This window comes from Melospiza melodia, chromosome 6, assembly GCF_035770615.1.
Source record: "Melospiza melodia melodia isolate bMelMel2 chromosome 6, bMelMel2.pri, whole genome shotgun sequence".
Taxonomy (NCBI): domain Eukaryota; kingdom Metazoa; phylum Chordata; class Aves; order Passeriformes; family Passerellidae; genus Melospiza; species Melospiza melodia.
This window is the reverse complement of record NC_086199.1, coordinates 46,761,070-46,783,829: the sequence shown is the minus strand read 5'-3', so window position 1 is coordinate 46,783,829 and position 22,760 is coordinate 46,761,070. Positions and strand designations below refer to the sequence as shown.

At 45.2% G+C, this 22,760-nt stretch overlaps 1 protein-coding gene across 1 annotated transcript in view; it reads right to left on the bottom strand.

Annotated features, from left to right (window-relative positions):
• Positions 1-1,508, bottom strand: part of LOC134420382 (bifunctional heparan sulfate N-deacetylase/N-sulfotransferase 4-like) — a 65,176-nt gene extending 63,668 nt beyond the window's left edge. The window contains 1 exon segment of the mRNA XM_063160522.1: positions 1,127-1,508. The gene's annotated coding sequence lies outside the window, so the exon portion shown is untranslated.
• Positions 1,509-22,760: the final 21,252 nt, after the last annotated feature.

The window sequence follows — 22,760 nt, the reverse complement described above, 5'->3', positions numbered from 1 at the left end:
TGGCCAGCTATTGGAACTTTGTGAACAAGGAGATCCTGCTGTCCTTCCAGGCTGAACATTTAGAGCAGGAGGATCATGATTCAAGCTACTGAAGAAATGGGGTGAAAATGAGTTGCTTCTCTTTTTATCTTGTTCTCTGAGAGCATTCAAAGCTAGGAGAGGTGGAGTAACCTGCTACAGGGGGTAGGCCAGACTCTGCAGCGTTGATTCACACAGAGGGAAGGAGGGAGGCTTCAGGCAATATGAATGAGAATGTGGAAAACTAGTGTTTTACTAACAGGAGATAATAAAAAATGGCCTGGTAAATTCCCTGGGGAAGAGTGAATTTCCTGAGCCTGGAGTTTTGTTGGTATGTGTGGTTAGGACAGTGCAGGGCTTGTGGGAAGAGACTTCTTCACCTCTGAGCATTTTCCTGTGACTGTTCATTCCCAGCAGCAGTGACTTGGAGCCCCTGTGCCAGCTGTGGGATAAAACCCCTGGGCTGCTGCTGGACTGGGCTCTGGAGCATCTGAAGAGCCCACACCGATTTCTTCAGTTTAGCTCTTACTACCTCTAACAATCCTTGCTTTCACTCTATAAATGATCATGCTGTTTATTAAAAAAAAAGTTTCTGACAGATGTAGTTTGCTATCAAAGTGCTGGAAGAGAGCAGATCTGTAGGTTTTGGCTTCCTCACAGTACAATTACTCTTCCTTTGGTGCACAATTAATGTATCTCCGTGGAAAGCTTCTACCAAGTCATTTCAGTGCAGTAGTACTGCTGAACTTTGCTGAATGGTAGCAAAAAAGGCAAAGAATGTGGAGAAGACTAACCTCACCTAACTTCCCATGCTCTCCCTTCTGTGATCTTTCATACATGTAGGCAGACAGCTGCTTCCCTTGGGAGCAATATCCCTTGGCATCAGGGGCATGTGGCAAAGACTATCTCATCTCAAACTTTCAAACAATCCTTGGGATGTCAGGCCCCGGGCAGCTTTTGGAAGCACTTACTGTGCAGAGGTTCCAGGCAGATCATTGGGCACGTTCTGGGTATTTGTACCTGCTCTGAGTGTAGGCACTGTCTGTGTGCTGGTATGAATGTATGAATGTGTGCCCACAAGCGGAGGTTGAGAAGCTGAACAGCTTACCTAGAGAAGAATTTCTTTCCTGGTGTGCAGCAAAGAGACTCCTGCTATTCAAAGCTCTTCACAGGGCTCCAGGTGAACCAGGCAGAGTTCTCAGCTGCCAGCAGCTCTCAGCAGCATCCCAGGGAGGCTCCTCTTGCTCCGGCCCCAGTCACTGAACTCCACCGGCGCAGTCACATCTCATTTGTACCCAGCCTGTCCTTTCAGAGTGAGCAGTCAGCTGGAACGATTCACACCTCTGCTCAGCACAGCGTTCCAAATGCAGCTTCCTTCCTGGGCACGGGGATGACGCCGGGCTCCGGCAGAAAGGCTGCGAGAACTCTGGGATCAGCCCAGGAGCCGCTGCTCGCGGTCCTGGCGCCGGCGCCGCGCTCCGAGTGCCGGAGTCAGGCTCCGGCTCCCGCGGACCTCCAGCAGCAGCGCGGCGGCTTCGCGGGGCTGCGCTTGGCAGCAGCGGCCGATCCCGCCGCTACTCAGCCCGCAGGCTTGCAGGGACTCGGAGCTGCCCTGATGTCATTCCGGCCGAGGGGGGATGCTCGGCGAGGACGCCGCGGCGGGGGCTGGTTCGGAGATGAGCCGCGTTCCTCTCCCGCCGCCCCGATGGATTCCGCGCTCCGCGAGGATTTGCATCATCTGTCACCGCGCGGCTGGACCACCTCCCCTCCTGCCCGCCCCAAATGCGGGAGGGAAGTGCCTCTTCCAGCTCCCGGTGTTACACCTGGAGCCTGCAGCGGAAAGTCTTGGAGCAAGGCAAAGTTGGCAGAATCATTTTTCTAGCAGGAGGATGCTTGTGCCCCCAGTGCCCCCCATCACTTCTCACTGTCTCCAGGTGCTAAAAATAGAGGCTTAACAAAATCCCAGGGCTGGAAGGTTTTTGGTTCCTTCTCTTGTTAGGTCACTGATAAGATCATCTGATACAATAAAAGGTGGGTTTTAGTGCATGACCAAAATCAAGGAGGAGTCACCCAGCAAACATTCCCTGGCACCAGCAAATATTCGGTGCTCGGAGGTGAAAAGTATTTTCTTGCTGTACGTGACACAAGTTCCACCTATTTGTTGCATAATTTCTTATTAAAATCCTTCATTTCATCCAGCTGGATACAAAACCAGCCTCCACAGCCAAGAAACATGATTGCTACGTGATTTCAAATTATATTACAGAGGCAAAACTAAACACTTTGTATATTAAAAGAATTAGATTTCATTCCAATCTAATTTTCAGTTTTTGCCAGCTTGACATCCTTCACTCCAAAACTGTTCTTTGTACAATGCACCTTGGAATTGAAATTCAGCCAGTTCTGTGCAGCAAATGTGAAGAGAAAATAGTTTTGTTCAAGGAGACTGGAACAGACCTGGTCTGAGATGATGAATGACACTGTAAACTCAGATTTGAATTTATAGGAGGGTCAGCTCAACCTTTTGTGTTTTCAAAGCAGCGTGAATAAATGGCGTTCCATGCAGTTCAGCATTTACATCCTTCAGCTGGGACCTTCTACATGAAGAGCTGTTTGCTCTCTGTGAATATCCAAGTTTCAGAGACTAGTTTCAGGTAGAGATTCTGAACTGGGGACTTATTGATTCCTTCTGGCTAAATTAGAAACTGATGGAAAATTAAGATTCAAACCACTGAGTAATTTCCTGCAATTCCTAATTACAAAGTACTTGCTGAGAGATCTTTAAAAAATGCCTTACACCTATTGCCTGGCTCTAGATTTGGGATTTGTTTTCCAGAGACTGTTGGGAATGCTGGGCATGGAGATCCCATTGCAGCTGGGTGGTAAGCAAGTGCCTCCTTGCATTCTGTGTGAAGGTCAGAGCTTTGGTCAGGCTGCAAACTAAAACAGCCAAACTGAGTTACAGAGTTTCTTCCCAACACAAGGAAATCTTCTGGTGCATTTTGTCTGAAAAGTGCCAGAGGTTCCATTGCTTATCTGATGGGGTGAAAAGTTCAGTTTGTTGCTCTTGGTACTGCTGTCCTTGGCTCCTGGCTGCACTTGGAGCACTGCAGAGGTGCCTGTGAGCAGGAGGGTTTGGCTGAGGGACAGCTGTGCTGCTCCAGGTGTGATGGGAGCAGCGCTCTGCCCCCTGGAAGCCACCGCTGCGCTGTGGATGTTCCTGGGTGGGCCAGTGGCCAAGTGCTTGCACAAACTGTTGAGAGTGTTTTAATTCAGATGCTAAAGTCACTCTTTGAACTGAAATCCTTGGCTTAAGCCCAGCTGTGCTGGGTGAATTCAACATGAAGGAGTAGGGCTGCGGATTCACAGGGCTGCCTCCGGAGCTGTTTGCTCTGCTGGTGATTTCAAGCGTGGGATCAGGACAATGACTGTGCCAGGGTCTGCCCTCATGAGAAACATGTGGGAATCTGCTGGCAGAATTGCTCCAACTCTGTGTAGCAGAAAGAGCACACCAACCCTCGGGAGACGAGAGTGCAGTTTGAATTTTCACTTCCCTCTCCTTTGGGTAGTAGAGAGAATTGAACTCTTCTAGCTCAGTCACAGATGCACTTGAGGTACTTGGAATGTCCTTCTGATCATGACATAATCCTGAAGCTCTGCTTGAGAGGAAAATAGACAAGAAAGAAAACAGGACAGCAAGAAACAGAAATTGAGTGTGGATGGAGAGAAACAAGAAAATAAGAGAAATCCTAGTAATAAAACAGTCTATTAATGAGGCAGCACACTTATGCTGAGATCCTTGCCCCAGGATATAAGTTTTTCTGGCTCTTACCCTGCAGCACAGATTTTGCATTGGGTGCTGTACATTATTCTGTAGCTGTTAATCTTCATGTGGTTTGTTTCCTCCCTGTACAGGCAGGCAATCACAACAGCTTATTCTACTTATTTTGGTAGCACAAAACCTAGAGATGGAACCTACCACTGCTTTGCCCAAAACTTTGTGGAAAACGTGACTTTCTGGTTCTGAACTGTAGGCTTGACAGTGGTTGGGTTTTTTGAGTTTTGGTGGGGTTTTTTTAGGTGGTTGTTTGTTTGTTGTGCTTTGTTGGTCAGGTGAAAGTGAGTGTTGCTGTGTTCTGTCCAAATCTTCTTGCAGTTTACACACCTCTCACTGCAATGTCTGTACACATTTTAAAGTATTCATCTTCACACTAGCAGATGTGGAAAACACAATTCCTGCAGTTCTATGGTTGGAAACACAGAATCCTAGAACATTTATGTTGAAATACACCTTTAAGGTTATGGAGTCCAGCTATTAACCCAGTACTGCCAAGCCTAGCACTAAATGATGTTCCTAAATGTGCTACAGAGCGAGCAAATCCTCTCAGAAGTCAGTGTGTGAACACGTGGTATCTCCTTGGTTCACTCTCCAGACTGTCTGGAAACTGTCACAGGAATGTCTGGATTGAGGTTCTGTTGCTCCTATGTTGAGTTTCTGCGGTCTGGCTGCTCCCAGTCTCCCCACCTGTTATTCCAGTGCCCTGAGGACACTGGAATGGGCAATCCCTTCTTCTCCTCTCAAAAACCCCCTCACAGCACCAAGGCCACGCTTCAAAGCTGCCTGCAGGACACAGAACCTTTTCTTTCAGCTCAAGACACGTCTATGGTCTTTAGTGAAAGAAAGATGGCTTTCGACACTGAAGTTCAGAATAAGTTTAAAAGAACAAAAAAATGACTCTTCCTGGCAGAACCAGCTTTTTCTGGAGCTGTGGAGATTCCTTCTGAACCTGCCTGTAATTAAACAGCAGTGTGTCTTGTTAGACACACAGAGCAGTTCCTCAGATGGTGCAAATTGTCAAAACCTCCCTTGATTTCAGAGGAACTATGACAACTTCATAAGAGTTATAGATTAGTCGTAGTTCTCCAGCAGCAGTTTGAGATATGCAGAACTTGATTAACATCAAAAGTACGAGAAACACAAAGGCATAATGGAATGTGGTTTGGGTTTCTTTGTGTATTCATATATTTCATTAAGAAAAGTCTATTTTGTTGTCTTGATTTCTCAATAAATTGTTGGGGTTTTTCATCTGACTATTTTGGCTCTGGCTCAAAACATGTCAGAGGTTTTACAGAAGCAGAAATGCAGGGATGAAATGTGGATACACTTGGAGCTGAGTTTTGTGCATTAGAACTCAGTTAAGGCATTCATGTCTTCTACTGGCAGTGCCTGCCTTGTCCTGGGCTGTTCTTTTTTCCCAGATGTCAGGGGAGAACATGCTGCTGGTGGTGCTCTTAAGCATGAAGTGCTGATTTGCAACAACATCAACAGCAAAAATGCTGCTCAGTCCTCAAGTAAAATTAAAGAATGTAAAAAATAGCTGGATTTCCTGACTGCTGACTTTTTCCAGCTACACAATCTCTTTTCCAGCTTCTATGATCCCCTTTTTATGTCTGGACACACTTGTACAGATGATAAAGGCAAATCAGTGCATACCAGTTCTGTAATGACCTTTATCTTATGCTTTTATTCCTCTCTAAGGTTACTTTGATATCCCAGTGTGGCTTTGTTCCTGTATGGCTTTGATGTATTAGTTTCAGAGAGGGTGCTGATAGAAACTGATGTGGAAATATCTGTTAAACCAACAGACATTCATTTACATCCAGCATTAGAGCTGCTCCACGTATCTCTAATTACATTACTGTTTTATGTCTTACTCAGCTATGAAAATATAAACTGCAGTTTTAAGTGCTCCTATTGAGATACCATCAAAGCAAAAATAGGGTTTGTGCTTAATCCACAGCCTGACCTTTGTCACCATTTGTGACACTGAGCCAAGGGCTCCTGATGTGTGAGAAAGATGGATGTCTGTGTGTATCCATGGAGCCTTCTGTACTCTGCCCCACAATTTCCTTACAGAATCCTTCCCAGGTTCTGCTTTGGCCTGAAGCAGCTGACAGTTCCTGGGAAGTGAAAGGGGGCAGGACTGGAGCTTGGAGAGAGAAGAGCTTTTTTCCCAGGCCACACTTGAGTATAGCAGGAGAGACTAAAGCAGTGAGCAGGGTTAAGCTCTGCTCAGCCCCCTTGGGTTTGTTGTTTGTCCCTGTAGCATGTGACACTCTCTAAGAGTTGTGTCCCCTTTGCTCTGTTTCCATGATGACTCCTTTTGTGACCTCCCTGCTGGTAAGCAAGTCTGTCTGGTTTTGTAAATCCTTGCAAGAACAGGACTAAAAGCAGCTGCAGGTCCCATTCACCAGACTGCTTCACCCAGAAAAGCTGGCTGCTGCCCCCCTACGTGGCAAACTGTCACAAAACCAGATCTAGGAACTTTGGCTGTGCCCCCATGTCCCCTTCCTGTGAAAGCTCAGGGAATCCTTTGCTGTGTGACTCACAAAGGTTGTGCTTCACCAGAGACCACCACAGGGTTTCTCTGGTCCCCAGTGCTGCAGAGAGAAGTGGGGTCACCCCGTTGTGCAGCTGCTCCCAGCCCCAGTTCAGGCTGGCCAGGGGCTGGTTTGGGTGGTGACACATTTTGTACAGCTCTGCTCACAGCACCTGCAAGGGACTCCTGACAGGGTGGGCAGGGCTCTGCTGTTCCCTGCAGGAACTTCAGCAGGGCCCTTCCAGCTCCCGCAGATCTCCAGCCAAGCCAGCACCAAAAGCTAACTGATGATCTCCATGGGTTGGGACAATGATCTCTGTGTGACAGCAGCAATCTGCTGCCATGTCTGAGCTGTGGCAGGGCTGCTGACAGGCAGCAATGCAGGCCAGCTGCTGGCACAGCAATTATCATAGGGAGTGTCATCCATAACATGAAGTGATGGCTTACAAATCTCAAACCCAAGCATTTCTTCTTTGATTATTAAAAACAAAGGGGCTTGAACTCTTGGTTTGATGTATTAAGTGATTACTTTTTAAAAGAAATTGAGTTAGTCAAACTGGAATGATTCCTAAAGTAACTTAATTAGACCAGAGCTCCAGTGGGAGTCCCCTTTAACTTGCCTACAGAGACTCTTTTAATACTCTAATCCACCTCTGAATTAAAGGTGAAACCAGGAATGGTAGTTTCAAAGAAGGAACTACAAAGAACATTTATCTTTCTCTTTTTGCTCTTCTGTCCTTGCCATCTAGATATCAAGCTTCCATTGCATTCTAAGGATGACTCTTTTCTAGGTTAGTTCACACAAGCAGAGCTTTTTATATCCCACAATTTAAAACTTAAAAAACACTTAAAGTGAAAAATTCATTACTGACACACTCTCAAACTGGTATTCAGGAATTGCTGTAATAAATGATCCTGTTGTGCAGGGTTTTGTTTCACCTCCTAGCAATTTTTAATTTTTTAGGTAATCCTATTATAATTTGTTTTCTGCTTTATCTGGTGCTATAGGAGGAGGCCTCGTGCTCATGCTCCAGTAGGGTGGGAAATCCTGAAATGGGAAATGGAAGTGTGCCCTAAGGTCTCTTTTTAGACTGATGTGACTAGGCTGTGCTTGAAAATAAAATTTAAAAAACCCACACAGACCTGGGCTCAGCAAAAGGGAGGCTAAAGACTTGAAAATGCTCTAGTCTGACAAGGGAAATCAAGATCATGATGTTATACTTACTTTGAACTGGCCTTCTCTAGAGATGTGAAATGTCTCTGCAACATCTGCTAGAACAGAGTTAATAATCTAAAGAAATACTTTTAATGTCTCACTGCTATTGCTTCCCATTGCTGGAGGTAGGAATTGCTTACAGACTTCCAGCACTAACCCTAAAATATCAGGATGACGGCATAAGGAATGGTTGGGTTTTTGTTTTGGGTATGCAATACAGTTCAGTGTGAACAAGGCCCAGTGATCATTGCTCTCCAGCCATCTTTTGACTGAGGTTTCTTTTTAAAATACATTTTTCTCATGGAAAGAAAACAAGGGTGACTTAATTAAAATAAGCAAAGGAAAATATGGATGGAATAATCCAGAGAGCACTCCGAGTGAATAAGAACTTGATACTTAACCCTTGTACTTCTTTATCATGCTCGTTCCTGCTTTACTTATGGCCCTAATGTTCAGCAGGTTACATTTGAAAATATCTGTAATGATATTCTGGAGTTGCATCTTGGCTCCTCGAAGAGTTTGGGGCACTTTAGAAATAATATTCTATATGTTGTTTGCCTGTTCATACCAGTGCTGAGGCTACTGCCTTGTGTGCACTTGGGTTTAATTTTTGTTTATTCATTGTCTTTGTGTGACAGAAATGCTGACACACATGGAGCAGGGCTTCTGTGGACTGAAATTATCACATAAAAGCTAAATGCCAGTAATGGAGATATCTGTTACAATTTCAAGGGTAAGCTTGAAAGAAATAAATTACATGATAAGAGGATAGGAGGTTGATTTCTCCTGGTGGCATAAAGCTTTTATGTTCAAGAGGAGTGTTTTAGGAAAGTAGATACTATGCTAAAAAAATGAACGGGACCAGAGAGCAACAGCGCCGTGTTTCTGTTGTAAATCTGTTACACCTTGGGCTCCCATAGAGGGCAATGTTGTATCACAGATGGTTTTAAGCCCTGGATTAGGGGTCTGCCAATTCATCTGTGCTGATGTACCTTAAGGAAAATTGCTGTTACAGTAAATTTGATGGTGCATTTCCCTTCAGCCAGGCTGTGACTAACACACACAGTAATGCATGCCAAACCACATCACAGAGCCTCGTTAGACATGAAGGAAATTAATTTTGTAGATTACCTATTGTAGGTTTTAGGGGGAAAGTCCCATTTTAGCTTACAGTGTTCTGTTCAGTAACCAGGTCACAGCAAGTGTGAGCCCTCCTTTAATACAGGTGCTTGGACAAACCCATAAGAAAAAGGACCCAAGTTGGTGGTGTCTGTTGTGGACACAGGGTTTGCAGAGATGTGTCTGGGGTGCATGGAATCCTCTGCATTTCTGATTGTATCCCCTGTTTCCTGCCTGTGGGACACATAGACACATTTATAGTTATGCTTTCCTTTTGTGCTTCTCTGGTTTTGATGTGTGGTTCAGCACAAGGCTCTGATTTCCATCTGTCTCAACCCCCTGGGTAGTTGGAACACTGAAAGGTCCATGCCCCTTTAAAACAAGTTCATACCCTAAATTTCTCTCCTATACTTATTTACTGCGTGAAATCTCTGCTATGTTATCCTGCCTAAGCTGTGGAAGTACAGAGATGGTTAAATTATTTTTATTACATCTCTATTCCAGCAGTGACACTAAGGACAAGCCCCACTGTAAATGTTGTACTCAGCCCTGGAGCTCAGTCAGTGAGGCTGAAATCCATGGCACTCCTTGTTTCACTGTTTCCCAGCAGAACTGATCCAGGGAGCCTCACAGCAGCTTCTTGTTGCTGGCATCATGGAATTCTTCACAGACTAGGAAAGAAAAGTAACCAACAGGAGCAGAAACCAGAGATACAAAAAGGAGTAGAAAAAGCCCCAAGCTTTTGTCCAGAACATGAAAATGGGCTATCAAACGTTGGGTGTATGAGTGAGTTTGGGTTTTTACTCTGAATTCAATTTTCCATCCAGGTTTTTTTACCTGAAGCCAGGTCCCCTCCTGGGCATCCAGATGCATCCCTAGGAGCTCTCCTGTTGCTGATGTGGCAGTCTGTGCTGGCAGCCAGGGCCTCCTCTCTGGGGCCATGTGTCTCATTTTCTGCTCTCTGCTACTTCAGGAATCTGGAGAGAGTGGGAAAGAGTGGCTGGCTGTACTAGCCAGGGTCCCAAAGAGGTGGATGCAAAGAGGTGGAAAGACAAGAATTACAGGCAACTCACAGTTAATGCAGGGGTCTGTGCTCTGTAAAGGACAATTTCCAGCTCTTAACTAATGTGAGATTTGGCAGAGTGGGTTTCTCTGCACTTCTGTGCAGTTTACATCTCATTAATTCACACATTCAGGGGTTATTTAAAAGTGAGTTGATGACACCTCATGGCATTTGTAGCCATCAATCTGTACAAGCACAGAGTAGGGTAAAGCAACACTTCCCAACACCACCCTATGTTGGTGAATACAAGAATACTTAGATTAGACCCAAAACAACAGTTAGAAGGGAGCTCTGATGAATCTATTTGAGGCTTTCTAGAATGACATGGATACTTGACATTTTTAATAACACATTTTTCAATAATCAATAATTATCCAACACAGCTGTTCTTTGTGTTGCTGTTGTTATTTTGCTGCTAATAAGTCATTGGCAATTACATTCCAATGCAGAATGTTAATGGAAAATGAAGATGAGTAAGCAGCATATACTGAAAGCTGATGTCAGTCATAAATAGGAGCACTAATTATGGCAGTGGATCTGTCTCCCATCAAACAGGAATGAGGTGTGGAGTAAGGACATGGGTATGTTCTCCAGAGCTCTGCTCTGCATAACTACAGCCAATTTGCATAACCTCGGGGGTTTGGATAATCCCCTGTAACCTGGATGTAAGAATTTTAGGTTCTTTGTAAGCTCTGTAATTTGAGAGGCTTTGCACACGTTGGTGAGAAGAATTATAACACCACTTCTAGAACTACTGAAATGCTGCCAGCAGAGTTATTGTTGGAAGAGGAAAGCTTAGTGTTTGGGTTAGAAATGGAAAACTCCATAGTAAAGTGCATCCTAGAAGTTTAGTCATGCAAAAGATTGACTGGAGTTACAAGTTTTGAGGTTTTATGTCTAAGTGGTAGCAGCTTGCTGCTTCTCAGTGGTGGGGTTCTCTTCAAGAACTTCTCACTTTGACTTTTTGTGAAGCACTGGGTACGGAACAGGCAGGAGTGGGAGTGAAGATTTGCACGCAGGGTGTAAGAGTAGGGAATTATTTCATTGAGCACAAGCCTGGAGGTGGAAGCTCGTTTGAGGGCACTCCAGCAGCTTTCCATCCTGCCTGGTGGCCCTGCCATCCAACCCTTGCCTTTCCCAGGCACCTGTCAGTGGGACTGACAGGATCCAGGTGCCCTGGACACCTCTGTGCCACCTCTGGCATTCCCAGAGGATCACACCCAGCTGCACAATCTGCACTGGTGTGTTTGGAACCAATTTTGGCTATTAGAGGTTTAGAGTCTTCCTGTTTGTCTGTGGGGCTGACTGCCCAGGAGGGAGAGCAGGTGAAAATGCACTGGCCCAAGATCCTCTGTCAGTAACTGCAGTGTGGGGATAGGGAGATTGCAGTGGGGTAGAAATCATTTCATTCCAGGATAAATCCAAGCTGGAGGGTGTGCCTGGTGTGAGATACCTCCCATGGGATCTTCTGTGTCCATTGCAGTTAATACATGAGCAGGAAAAATCTACCTCATTAAAAAATAATGGAGAAGACAAAAGGCTTCAAGCCTAACAAAGATGCAGAATTGGAGTTTAAAAGTGTTCATTGATTATTATCCACTGCTTTTCTGGCTGTGTGCCTGCATGGGCATGCAGATGTTACCAGCTGGAGATGCTCTTTAAATCAGCATTTCACATCTACTTCTCCAGGCACCAAGATCTTTTTAAACAAAGGTGCAAAGCCAAGACCAATCACAGTTTTAAACTCAGTTCAGGTGAACAGGAGAAGTCGCCGAGGTGCCAAAACTCTGAACTCTTGGTCCCTCAGCTGTTCTGACAGACTTCACATAATTGTGCAGACAGGACACATCTATAACCTCAAAGCTGATTTTTAAAATCACAGTGGTGAATGTTTGGGTTTATTTGATTTTCCTGAGTCAGCAGGAAAAAGCAGATTTATTGTTGTGCCCCCTCTGGGAACCAATTCTTCTTCATGCAAAAAACCACCCTTCTTCTGCTTCAAGGAAATGATAATTTAATTTAAAAATGAAATTAGTTCCTCACCATTGACAATTCAGTTTTCTGTTTGTCTATGGCCAAAGAATATTCACATAAACCAGGTTCATTTAATTGCAGTTCAGTAATGCCATGCAGCTTTCTGTACTGATAGAATGAACCTAGTCAGCTGAAATAGGCACAGGTGTTTCAAAGCCAGCAAGAAGATATGAATATGAAAGCTCTGCTATTAGAAAGCTAAAAGCTCATTTTCTCCGTGTTTAAACTCACTTTGTGGTGGTTGCTATGCTACCAACTCTGCACCTACTTCATGGAGCTTTGAACTACAGCAAAAGAAGTCTCTTGAAAATCACAGACCTGAACTAAACTGAAATCGAACGTGAGACCATCCTGTGAAGTTTTTACAGTGGATAAAACTTTATATTTAGCAATATTTAAATTGGTTACTATGAGGATTCAGCTAGCCTTTTCTTCCAAACCTACTGAACTTTTTTTGGTTTTCCAACATGTTTGGTAAGTTTTATCTGTTACTAAGCTTATACTACCAGCATTAACAGTGTTAGTTTCAGGATGTGTGTAATTTGCAGCTACTGCTAAGAGCACCAGCTGTTACACTCTTTAATGTACATGGAAATGGATCAAAATCTCAGTAAAAAATGTATTTCCATAATGGGAAAGAGTAGCCTGCATTCAGATGATCCATCAGAAAACTGCTAGGCAGGTACTCTGGTGTTCAGGAGGCAGAAAGGTAATACCAGGTAAAGGGTCTGAAGATATTCAAAAGCTGTAACAAGCAGATTGCTGAGAGAAGGAACATGGCAAAGAAAGTTTTCCCTTTGGAAAACCAGGAAATGCAGTCAGCTGTGAGTGTAAAACGTTGTGGTAGATTTCTTTCAAGATGACATCTGCAAAGCCCTTTTAGGGAAAACACAGGTACCATTACACCAGGAGGAAGCAGGGCCACGTTTGGATGATGAATTCCACCTAAGGGAAGTGGTGGTGGATAACTTGGGTGCTGCAGCTGGAGAAGACCTAGAGGGAAAGGGGATGAAGCTCCTGCCGGGCACTGGCAGGTCTCTGCTCCTGGTCCAGCCAGTGAGGAAGCATGACATGGCTAAACCTCAGGTGCTAATACAGGCAAGCAAGGAGAGCCTCCTGTTTAAGGCTTGGGCAGCTAAACTCAGGAAACATGAGGTTTTATTCTGCAGAGCCTAATGGCAAAGAGATGGATGGGATCCCCTCATGTGACCTATTTCACCCCCAGAGTGATTGTTTCTGTAAAGTGGAAATAGATGAAATTGCATCCCAGGAGATCCATCTGACTGCTCTGAAAGCACCTTCAGAGAGCCATTCCTAGAGGAGGAATATTGGTCCTGCAGCAAATCCCTGCTCCCTTTGCTTCTTCCTTGGCACACCTGTGTGTGTGCACATGCTGGCACTGGGGATTGGCAATTCCTCTTCATGGCTCTGAAAGGCTCCCACATGGTTCCTCAGCTTGGCTGTTTGTCACATGGCTGTCACTTCTGTGCCTCCGTACTGGAGCAGAGAGGGAGGGATGTGCTTTTCTATAAATACCTGCACTGTAGGGACTCAAAAGATGCAGAGGAATTATTGAGTATTTAAAAGATGTAATGGATGGAAACCAAACCAAATAAAGTAATTTCTATGCTTTAGGAGAAAAAGGCCCTCTTGAGGGAAGGTCAGTCTGACAATAACCTAGGTAGAGAAAGTTGACTGTGACTGTAGAGGTGATGATGTGAGTAGTTGATAAGGTACAGGAGAAAACAGAGAGGCATAGAAAAGTAACTAGTAAATAGGAAGTAGTTTGTTGTAGTAAATAGCTTGTAGAAAATGTTAATGCACTAATGAGCAGCTGGAGGGGAGAGCCTGGCATTCCTTCCCCATCCCTGGGCTGTTTAGGGTTCTGCTCCAGTGACAGCAGCAGCTGTTCATGGCCAGGGGAAGGGAGGCACACCAAGATGATCTAGGAGGCCCCTCTCAGCTTTAACATCCCCAGGATTCATTTGGCTCCCTCTTGGCACAGGAGTGAACTCACCCTACTCTGATTTATATATCCAAGGTTTTCATTTTAGTACTCTTGCATGGAGGGGAAAATATTGCAGCCTGACAAGAACTTGAAAAAGTTACTTGCCATGAGAAGAAGTGCATTTCTGCTGTTGTCACCAGGGACTGCTCATTTTCTGCCCACTGGCCACAAGTGCATTAAAGGCTCAGGAATGGTAGCACCAGTAATAAATAATTATCCTAAGCTGCAGTATTTGCTGTGCAGAGACTTTCAGCCATCATAAAGATTCCTTTCTGTACTGTCAGATTTCTGTATTGTGGAATTACAAGGATTTATTTTACTGAAAAGAAAAAGCTGTCTGCTGATAAGATCACAGCAGATGCAAAAAGATGCAAAAATGTTCCCTTTACATTGGCTAAGACAGGGACTGCATCCTTCTTTTGCATCCTAATTTGGAGACCCAGAAAGCGTAGTGCTAATATTGTAGTGCTAATATTGAGTGTCTCAGCTGTGTTTTCCCTCTGTTCAACTCCACAGCACCCACATCTCATTCCTCCACCAGAAAGTACAGGGAGAAGGGGGTGGTTGTTCTGTAGGAGCAGAGTGCAACCTCTGTAAGGCTGCTGTGCAGTCCTGAGTGCTTGCTCCTCTCTGGAACATCAGGAAGGAATAGAACTCAGCCTCTTTTCTTACTGAGGTGCACAGAGAGCCCAATGCAGCAGAGAGGGAGGTGGAGAGCACGTGGTCCATCCCTCTGCCTTTCCTTGAACAGCTGGAGGTACCTGTTCTCACTCAGACTTCAGCAATTAAATGGAGTGGACAATTTCCTTGCTCTCCTCTTTTTAAGATTGCCATATCTGGGAAAAGCTGAGCTTTGGTCATCAGGGGAGGCATCTCATCAGGGGTTCTAAGTGATCACAGCTTTGTTGAGTACACTCCATGAAAAGGAGGGGAATGCTCTGAGGATTATGATCTCCCTCCCCTGCTTTCCTGGCTTTCCCCATGGATGGTAAACAGCAATTATTTCTCCAGGGCAGACAGATGCATCCAAGATGTTCAATTTCCACCAACTGCAAGGCAGCAGGTAGGGATATTTTTTTTTTCTGTTTATCACTTGATTTCAGTCTTAATTTTTCCCAGAAGAACTTTGCTTTGTGTTTTGATTTCCTCAGGGATATACAATATTTTGGGAGCTTTGTCTATACAAAACAGACTGGAGTCTATTCCACTTTGCAACTTGAGTGTGCTTCTCTTCCCTTTTAGAACTGAGATGGCCAAGAAAGCACCCAATACAGAGTTGGCAAGGTCCTTGCACAGGGACCTTTGTATCTTAACTCTTCATCCACCCCTCTCTAGTTTTTAAACTCTCTGCTGCTGAGTTGCTTTACTACATATTCCTTTCAAGTCTGTGCAGGCTGCCCAGACTTCCTCCCAAGCATCTATAGAAAAGCACAGGCAAATACACTCAGTCTTCATGTCTTGCATCACTGACTAAGTGTTCATACTTGGGACTATTTTATGATTTTTGGCTTTTCCCCTGCTTTTGACCCCAGGTTTTAGGGCTGCTGCATTTCAGGTGACCTGGCTGCTTTCTGAACTCCCAGTCTCCATCTTTGAATCTCTTCTTCCTCTTCCAAAGCCCTTAGTACTGATGGATTCAGGCAGGTGATCCCATGACACCTGGACATAATTTATCCTGAGGTTTCTCTGCAAACAGGACTCCTGTTTGTTTGGTGCTCTCGGTGACAGCACCTTCCTGCCCAGAGCCATGTCCAGGTCATTAATTCCAGCAGTCTGCTGCCAGGGAGGGATGCTGCTGGGCTGGGCTGAGAAGGTCACTCCCAAGCAAGCTCCTCCTCTGTCAGTCCTGCTCCTCTCAGCTGATGATGAGGATTGGAGAAATTTAAGAGCCAGTCAGGAGAAATGGTAGAACAATTGAACCCCAAAGAGGGACTGTTATGAACAAAAACTCGGTTAATATTTTTTTTATGAGAAAAAGTTTCAAAAAGGCAGCCAGACCACTGGCCCTGCCCAAGTTCTGTGTGTTTTGTTATTGTAATCACGGGTCGTTGTCGTTAATGGTTGTTTTTGTATTAGTAAAAGCCCTGGCTGGGGCGAGGTAATGGCCCTTCTCCTGGGTGGGGACCTTGCCCAGCTAATTTTTACCTTTCTCAGAATAGGGAAGACACCTGAGAAGGTGGGGGTGGTTATGCAAAGTGACTCGCAAGACCAGAATGCTTTGTGGGACCCCCATCTCCAAACTCATGGAGAAACCCCAAAAACAACGAGCCACCTAAGAGTTGAGAGACTGGAGTGATGTCTGGACATGAGGAACCAAGTGCTGAGCCTGCAGAGATGTGGGAAGCCTTCATCGTTCCTCACCCTGTCCTCGAGATCTGCCGGGCCAGGACTGGGGGGTCTGGAGACCCGGACCGAGGCAACATCTGACGGGGACATCACGCCGTAAAGGCTCCCACGAGGACTGGATTTCCCCCAGCTCTGCCCCTAGTGGACAGAGCTGCGCATATCCTCCTCCTCTGAGTCGCCTTGGGAGAGACGACGGAGCTGCAGACCGTCGAGCCGCCCAATCCTGAGCTGATCACTTTTTAATAAAGGCATTACACAGGAGAAGAAGTCTCCTGGCCCTTTTTGTTTATTTCAGCTGGGGGCTCTCGTCCGGAATAGCCACGCCGCAAGAGGACTCAGGACTGGCCATCTTGGATCTGCAGAGGACAGCTGGCTACCAGGACCAGAGGGACTGGCTCAGGACAGCGACGCAGAGGAGCACCGGAGCACCAGACTGGTGAGAAACTCGGTGGCGGGAGTGGGAGACGTGCGCATGTGTGTGTGAGTGAGACGAGGGCCGGCAGCCGGACCTTCGAAGCGAGAGTTGACCCCTCAGTACTGCGGTTCCGGCTTTTCGCGAGAAAAGCGGCCAGGAACAGGGGGACGCGAGTGGAATTAGCGTGAGCGAAGTCGTCTCCCAAGGGGGAATAAAGGGCCCCCCCACTCCGGGCATGCGGAGTGAATTACTGTGTATGAGTGGCACGCACCCCAAAGTCCTGACAAAGGGAGGTCGGGCACTTTTGTAAGTCTCGAGAAGGATTCAAGTAAGATTTGTCAGTCCCGAGAAGGATTCGGGTGTTTCACAAGCCCTGCAGGCAAAGTAAGTCCTGACAAAGGAGTCAGGCACAAACCCCAGCGAAGGAGGCTGCGGTTTGCTTTTAAGTCCTGATACGGTGAAGCCTAAAAATTGTCAGGTTAGACAAACTAAAAATCAGGCAGTTGTTTCTCCTGACTGAGGGTGTCAGGCACGACCCGGATTCTTGGCCGTGGCTTTGTGTGTTTAAGTCCCGATAGATGTAAGACCTGACGCTGGGAAGTTGGGCAATCAAGAGATTGGGCAGTTGTTTCAGTATAAAGTCCTGAGCATCAGGCAGTAAATTTGAAGTTCAGTGGAGGAGGCTGGAGCTCCTCAAGGAAGGTTTTTTTTGAAATTCCCGGTCAGTAGAGGCACCTTCGGGATTTTTTATTGAGACTTGAAAAATGGGATGTTGTAATAGTAAAAAGACTGGCAAGAGACTGAGGGATATACCTCCTAGTAGTCCCTTAGGAGAACTGTTAGTAAAATGGGATTCTATAGAGGCCACGGAGGGATTAGATAAAGTGAAAATGATCCATTATTGTATGGAAGCGTGGCCAGAATTAGAGTTGCAAGGAGGATGGCCTTGGTGTGGGACAAAGGATAAGTGGATGTGCCAACAATTAAATAATTATCTGACAGCTCGAGGGGATACTGATCCTGAGCAATTATTGTATGTGGCTTGCTGGTTAAAGAGGATGAAGGGGTGCGAATTTGTAAGGTACAGAGGAAGAAAGAGGGGAATGAAGGAGGGGATGATAGAACTAGTAAAAGATGGGACCCCCTGGATTATTTGCCTCCTTCTGCCCCTCCACCTTATAATCCTCTTCTTCAAGCACCTCAAATGGCAGGTCTGGTTCCTCCCCCGGCTGCCATCTCATCACCACCTGCTCAAACTCCTCCTTCCACCTCTTCAGCTTCTGCTATGATAAACCCAGTATCTCCTCCAGTCCCTTCTGCACCACCACAAGTGCCTACTCCACCTGCTGCATTCTCCACCCCTTCTCCAGCTCCGATTAATATCTACTCAGGTCCCTCTCCCCCTCCTATTGCTGTCCCTTTACCTCCTTCTACCTGGGACACAAATGCCTCCTCGCCCGATAGACAGCTATCAGCAAATACACCTGCTGATGGGCAGAAAGTTCAGGGTAACCCAGATGTCCCTCAAAGTAGTTTGGCATCTGAAGATGGGCCATACTGTAGCACCAGATCCAAGACCTCCAAGGCAGAGAGACTCTTTCCCCTCAGAGAGGTTCCTATGGGAGGAGTGGCGGGAGGTGTTGGCTTTGTGAATGCTCCCCTAACTGCTTCTGAGGTGAGAGGATTCAAGAAAGAGTTGGGGCATTTGGTTGAGGACCCAGTGGGCATAGCCAACCAAGTGGATCAATTTCTAGGTCCAAATATCTAAACTTGGGGGGAGATGAATTCTATCCTGAGTATATTATTTTCCCCAGAAGAGGTCCAGATGATAAGGGCGGCTGGCATAAAAATTTGGGAGAAAGATAACAGTCCAGAACCCCAAGTGCCAACAGGTGAACAGAAATTGCCACTAACAGAGCCCAACTGGAACCCTAATCAGGAGGAGGGGAGGAAGGCCATGAGGGAATATAGGTCTTTGATAATACGGGGGATCAAAGAGTCAGTTCCCAAAGGAACTAATACCCAATTGGCATTTGAGGGTGCACAGGAGAAAGATGAAGCTCCTGCTGCCTGGCTTAATCGCCTAAGGCGGAATTTCCAGTTGTACTGTAGAATAGACTCAGACACCCTGGAAGGTCAAATGCTATTGAAGGTGTATTTAAGGAGGGAGGAAGAAAAAGTAAAGGCCAAGGCTAAGATCATGGTTGCTGTAGCTAGAGAAAGTGCAGGGTGGGCCGGTCCACCATCAGGGGGAGGCAGAGGTAGGCCAGTACTGACCGGGGCACGAAGGGTTGAGAGACCTCAAGAAGTCCCTTTGAGAGGACGACAGTGCTATTACTGTGGGGAGGCAGGACACATCAGGAGGTTTTGTAAAAAACTCAGTCTCGATGAGGCAATAGCCAAGGAACAGGACAATTTAGGAAGGATTCTTAAGGGGGAGGACTAGGGGTGTCAAGGGCTTTTTACTATAGGGGACCCGATGAAACATCTAGAAGAGCCCTTGGTAAATTTTGAAGTGGGACCCCTAAATGAAGAATTTGAATTTTTGGTTGATACAGGGGCAAATAAGTCCTGTCTCAACAAAATACCACAAGGTATGGAAATTGGGAGACAATTTTGTGAAGTATTGGGTGCAGAGGGGAGACCATTTAGAGCATCGGTGATTGAAGAAGTGAAAATAATTGGAAACTCAAGGCAATATAAAGCTAATTTTCTTTATCTGCCTAACTTAGAAAAAAGTTTGTTAGGAAGGGATCTGCAAGTCCATTTGGGGGTTGGGATTGTTCCAAGGGAAGGGAGGATGGTAGTACAAGTGATGAAGCTGTCTCAAGGAGATGTTGCAGAAATAAACCCTGAGGTATGGGCTGAGGGGGGAAAGAGAGGTTTATTAGACATTCCACCGATAACAATAAAAATGCAGGATGATACCTCACCCATACGGGTTAAACAGTATCCGATTTCCCTAGAAGGAAAGAAGGGGCTTGCTATAGTTATCAAGCAACTGTTGCAGGAGGGAATTTTAGAACCCTGCATGTCACAGCATAATACCCCTATACTGGCAGTTAAAAAGGCTGAAGGGAAATATAGGCTGGTACAAGATTTGAGGGAAGTCAACAAAAGAACCATTGCCAGACATCCAGTTGTGCCCAACCCATATAGTCTCCTAAGCAGAATTCCAAGAGAACATGCTTGGTTCACTGTCATAGATTTGAAGGATGCTTTCTGGGCATGTCCTCTGGCAACAGAATGTAGGGATTGGTTTGCCTTTGAATAGGAGGACCCGAGTACGAAAAGGAGACAACAGCTAAGGTGGACCCGATTACCACAGGGGTTCACTGAATCCCCCAATCTCTTTGGACAAGCTTTAGAGAGTTTGTTGGAACAATTTGTCCCTGAACAAGAAGTGCAGATCTTGCAGTATGTTGATGACCTGATGGTATCAGGAAAGGAAGAAGATCAGGTCAGACAAACTAGTATTAAACTTTTGAATTTTCTGGGGGAGGGTATAAGAAACTAAGCCCTGACAGAATTTCAGGTATTTTAGCTTTCCCGGCCCCAAAAATGAAGAGATGTGAGAAAACTCCTGGGCTTGTTCGGGTATTGTAAGTTATGGTTGGATCAATACACACAGAGTGTGAAATTTCTGTATAATAAACTAGTAGATCCAGAACCCCTAATTTGGACAGCTGAAGATGATCAACAATTGGAAAACTTAAAAAACAAATTGTCTTCTGCCCCGGTCCTAAGCTTACCAGACCTCAGGAAGGGCTTTGACCTGTTTGTGAGTGCAGAAAGAGGTATAGCCTATGGAGTATTAACTCAAGAGTGGGGAGGGTGCAGGAAACCTGTGGCTTATATATCCAAATTGTTAGATCCAGTGGCTAGAGGCTGGCCAGTTTGTATACAGGCAGTAGCAGCAACTGCAATCCTGATAGAAGAGACTCAAAAATTGACCTGACAGGGAAAAATTAAAGTGCATACTCCTCATGATCTTAAGGCAGTACTGAGACAGAGAGCTCCGCAGTGGTTAACCGATGCTAGAATATTAAGATATGAGATAATACTAATGAATACAGAGGACTTAGAATTTATCACATCAAATGCCCTCAATCCAGCACAATTCCTAATGGGAGAGCCTATAGAGAATTTAGAACATGATTGTCTAGAATTGGTTAATCTCCAAACAAAAGTAAGAGAAGATTTGGAAGATCAGCCTCTAGCAACTGGAAGAAGCTTATTCATAGATGGCTCTTCGAGGGTAGTAAATGGAAAAAGAGCTTCAGGTTATGCCATTATAGATGGAGAAACATTACAAATTGCAGAAAAAGGGAAACTATCCCCAAGCTGGTCAGCCCAAAGTTGTGAAATATATGCCCTGAAAAGGGGACTGGACTTACTGGAGGGGGACCGGGGAACCATTTTTACGGACTCCCAATATGCATATGGGACAGTTCATACATTTGGGAAAATATGGGAGGAGCGTGGGTATTTAAGTTCAAAGGGAAAGAGCTTAGCCCATGAGAACCTAGTCCGATCAGTACTAGAGGCCCTACAAAAACCTATAGAGATAGCAGTGGTCCATATAAAGGGGCACCAAAGAGGAGACAGTTTAGAAGTTAAAGGAAACCGACTGGCTGATCAGATAGCCAAAGAAGCAGCTCTAGAACCAGGGGACCCAGTAAAAATTTTGAAGACAAAAATGACACCTGAAAAAGGGGAGGAACCTATATTTAGTGAAGAAGAATTAGAAGCAATAAAAGATTTAAAGTTACATCAAGGACAACAGGGAGAGTGGTTAACCTCAGATGGACGGGTGTTTTTGAATAAAGCACTGGCTCGGACAATGCTAACAGAACTACATAAATTAACTCACTGGGGAGTCCAAGGACTATGTGATCATTTCCTAAGAAATAACCTATGCATCGGGGTATATAGCCTGGCTAAAGCTGTTACTAGAGGGTGTATCATTTGTCAAAAAGTGAACCAGAAAGTTATGAGAAAAGTAGCACCTGGAGGAAGGGAATTAGCCTTGAGACCCTTCCAAAGCATACAGATAGATTTCACTGAAATGCCCCCAGTGCAAGGATACAGATATTTACTGGTTATAGTTGATCATCTCACACACTGGGTAGAAGCCTTCCCGACCAGGAGGGAAACAGCTCAAGTCGTGGCAAAAGCAATCCTAGAGAATATTATCCCCAGATATGGTATTGTGAACACCATAGACTCAGACCGAGGTCCACATTTTGTGTCCCAAACATTACAAAATATAATTGAGGCTTTAGGAATGAAATGGAGGTTGCATACTCCGTGGCACCCCCAGAGTTCTGGGAGGGTAGAGTGAATGAACAAAACTCTCAAATGTATTAACTAAATTGATTGAGGAAACAAAGATGAATTGGCTGAAGTGTTTGCCCCTAGCGCTATTGCGCATCAGAACAAGACCTCGGGCTGACATAAGAATTTCACCTTATGAAATGATGTTTGGGCTGCCATTCTTGTTAACACCTTATAGCACAGGAGACTATCTGGAAGGGGAAGAAGCTACCAGAAAGTATTTAGAAATAATTGGAAGAACTCTGGAGGGACTTAGAAAGAAAGGATACCTTCCTCAAACTTCCCCTCTCGACACAAAAGTTCACAACATTAGTCCAGGAGATTGGGTTTTGATAAAATCATGGACTACAGGAACATTAATGCCTAAATTTGAAGGCCCCTTCCAGGTGCTCCTGATCACAAATTCAGCTGTGCGGACCAAAGAAAAAGGTTGGACTCATATCACAAGAATAAAAGGGCCAGTCTCACCCCCAGGTACGGGACTGGATCCAACATCAGCTTCCCCCTCTGGCATTGGACCAGAGTCTACACCACTCTCACCCCCCGGCGCTGGACGAGATTCATCTGCTTCACAAGCTAAATCACCTGAGTACACTGTGGTAAAAGGACCAAAGGATTTAAAGTTGACTCTCAGAAGGAAGAGTCAAAAAGACTGAACTGTGTGGGAAAAAAATTGTTTGTTAAGAGTTCTAATATTGCTTAAAATGTTTTAAGACTGTTCTGTGTAAATTATGTTGGTAAAAAGTTTAGGACTGTAAATAAGTAATTCTGGTTAATTCTCCAATTTATTTCTAAAGACTCCAGGTTAATCCTCTACAGAACAC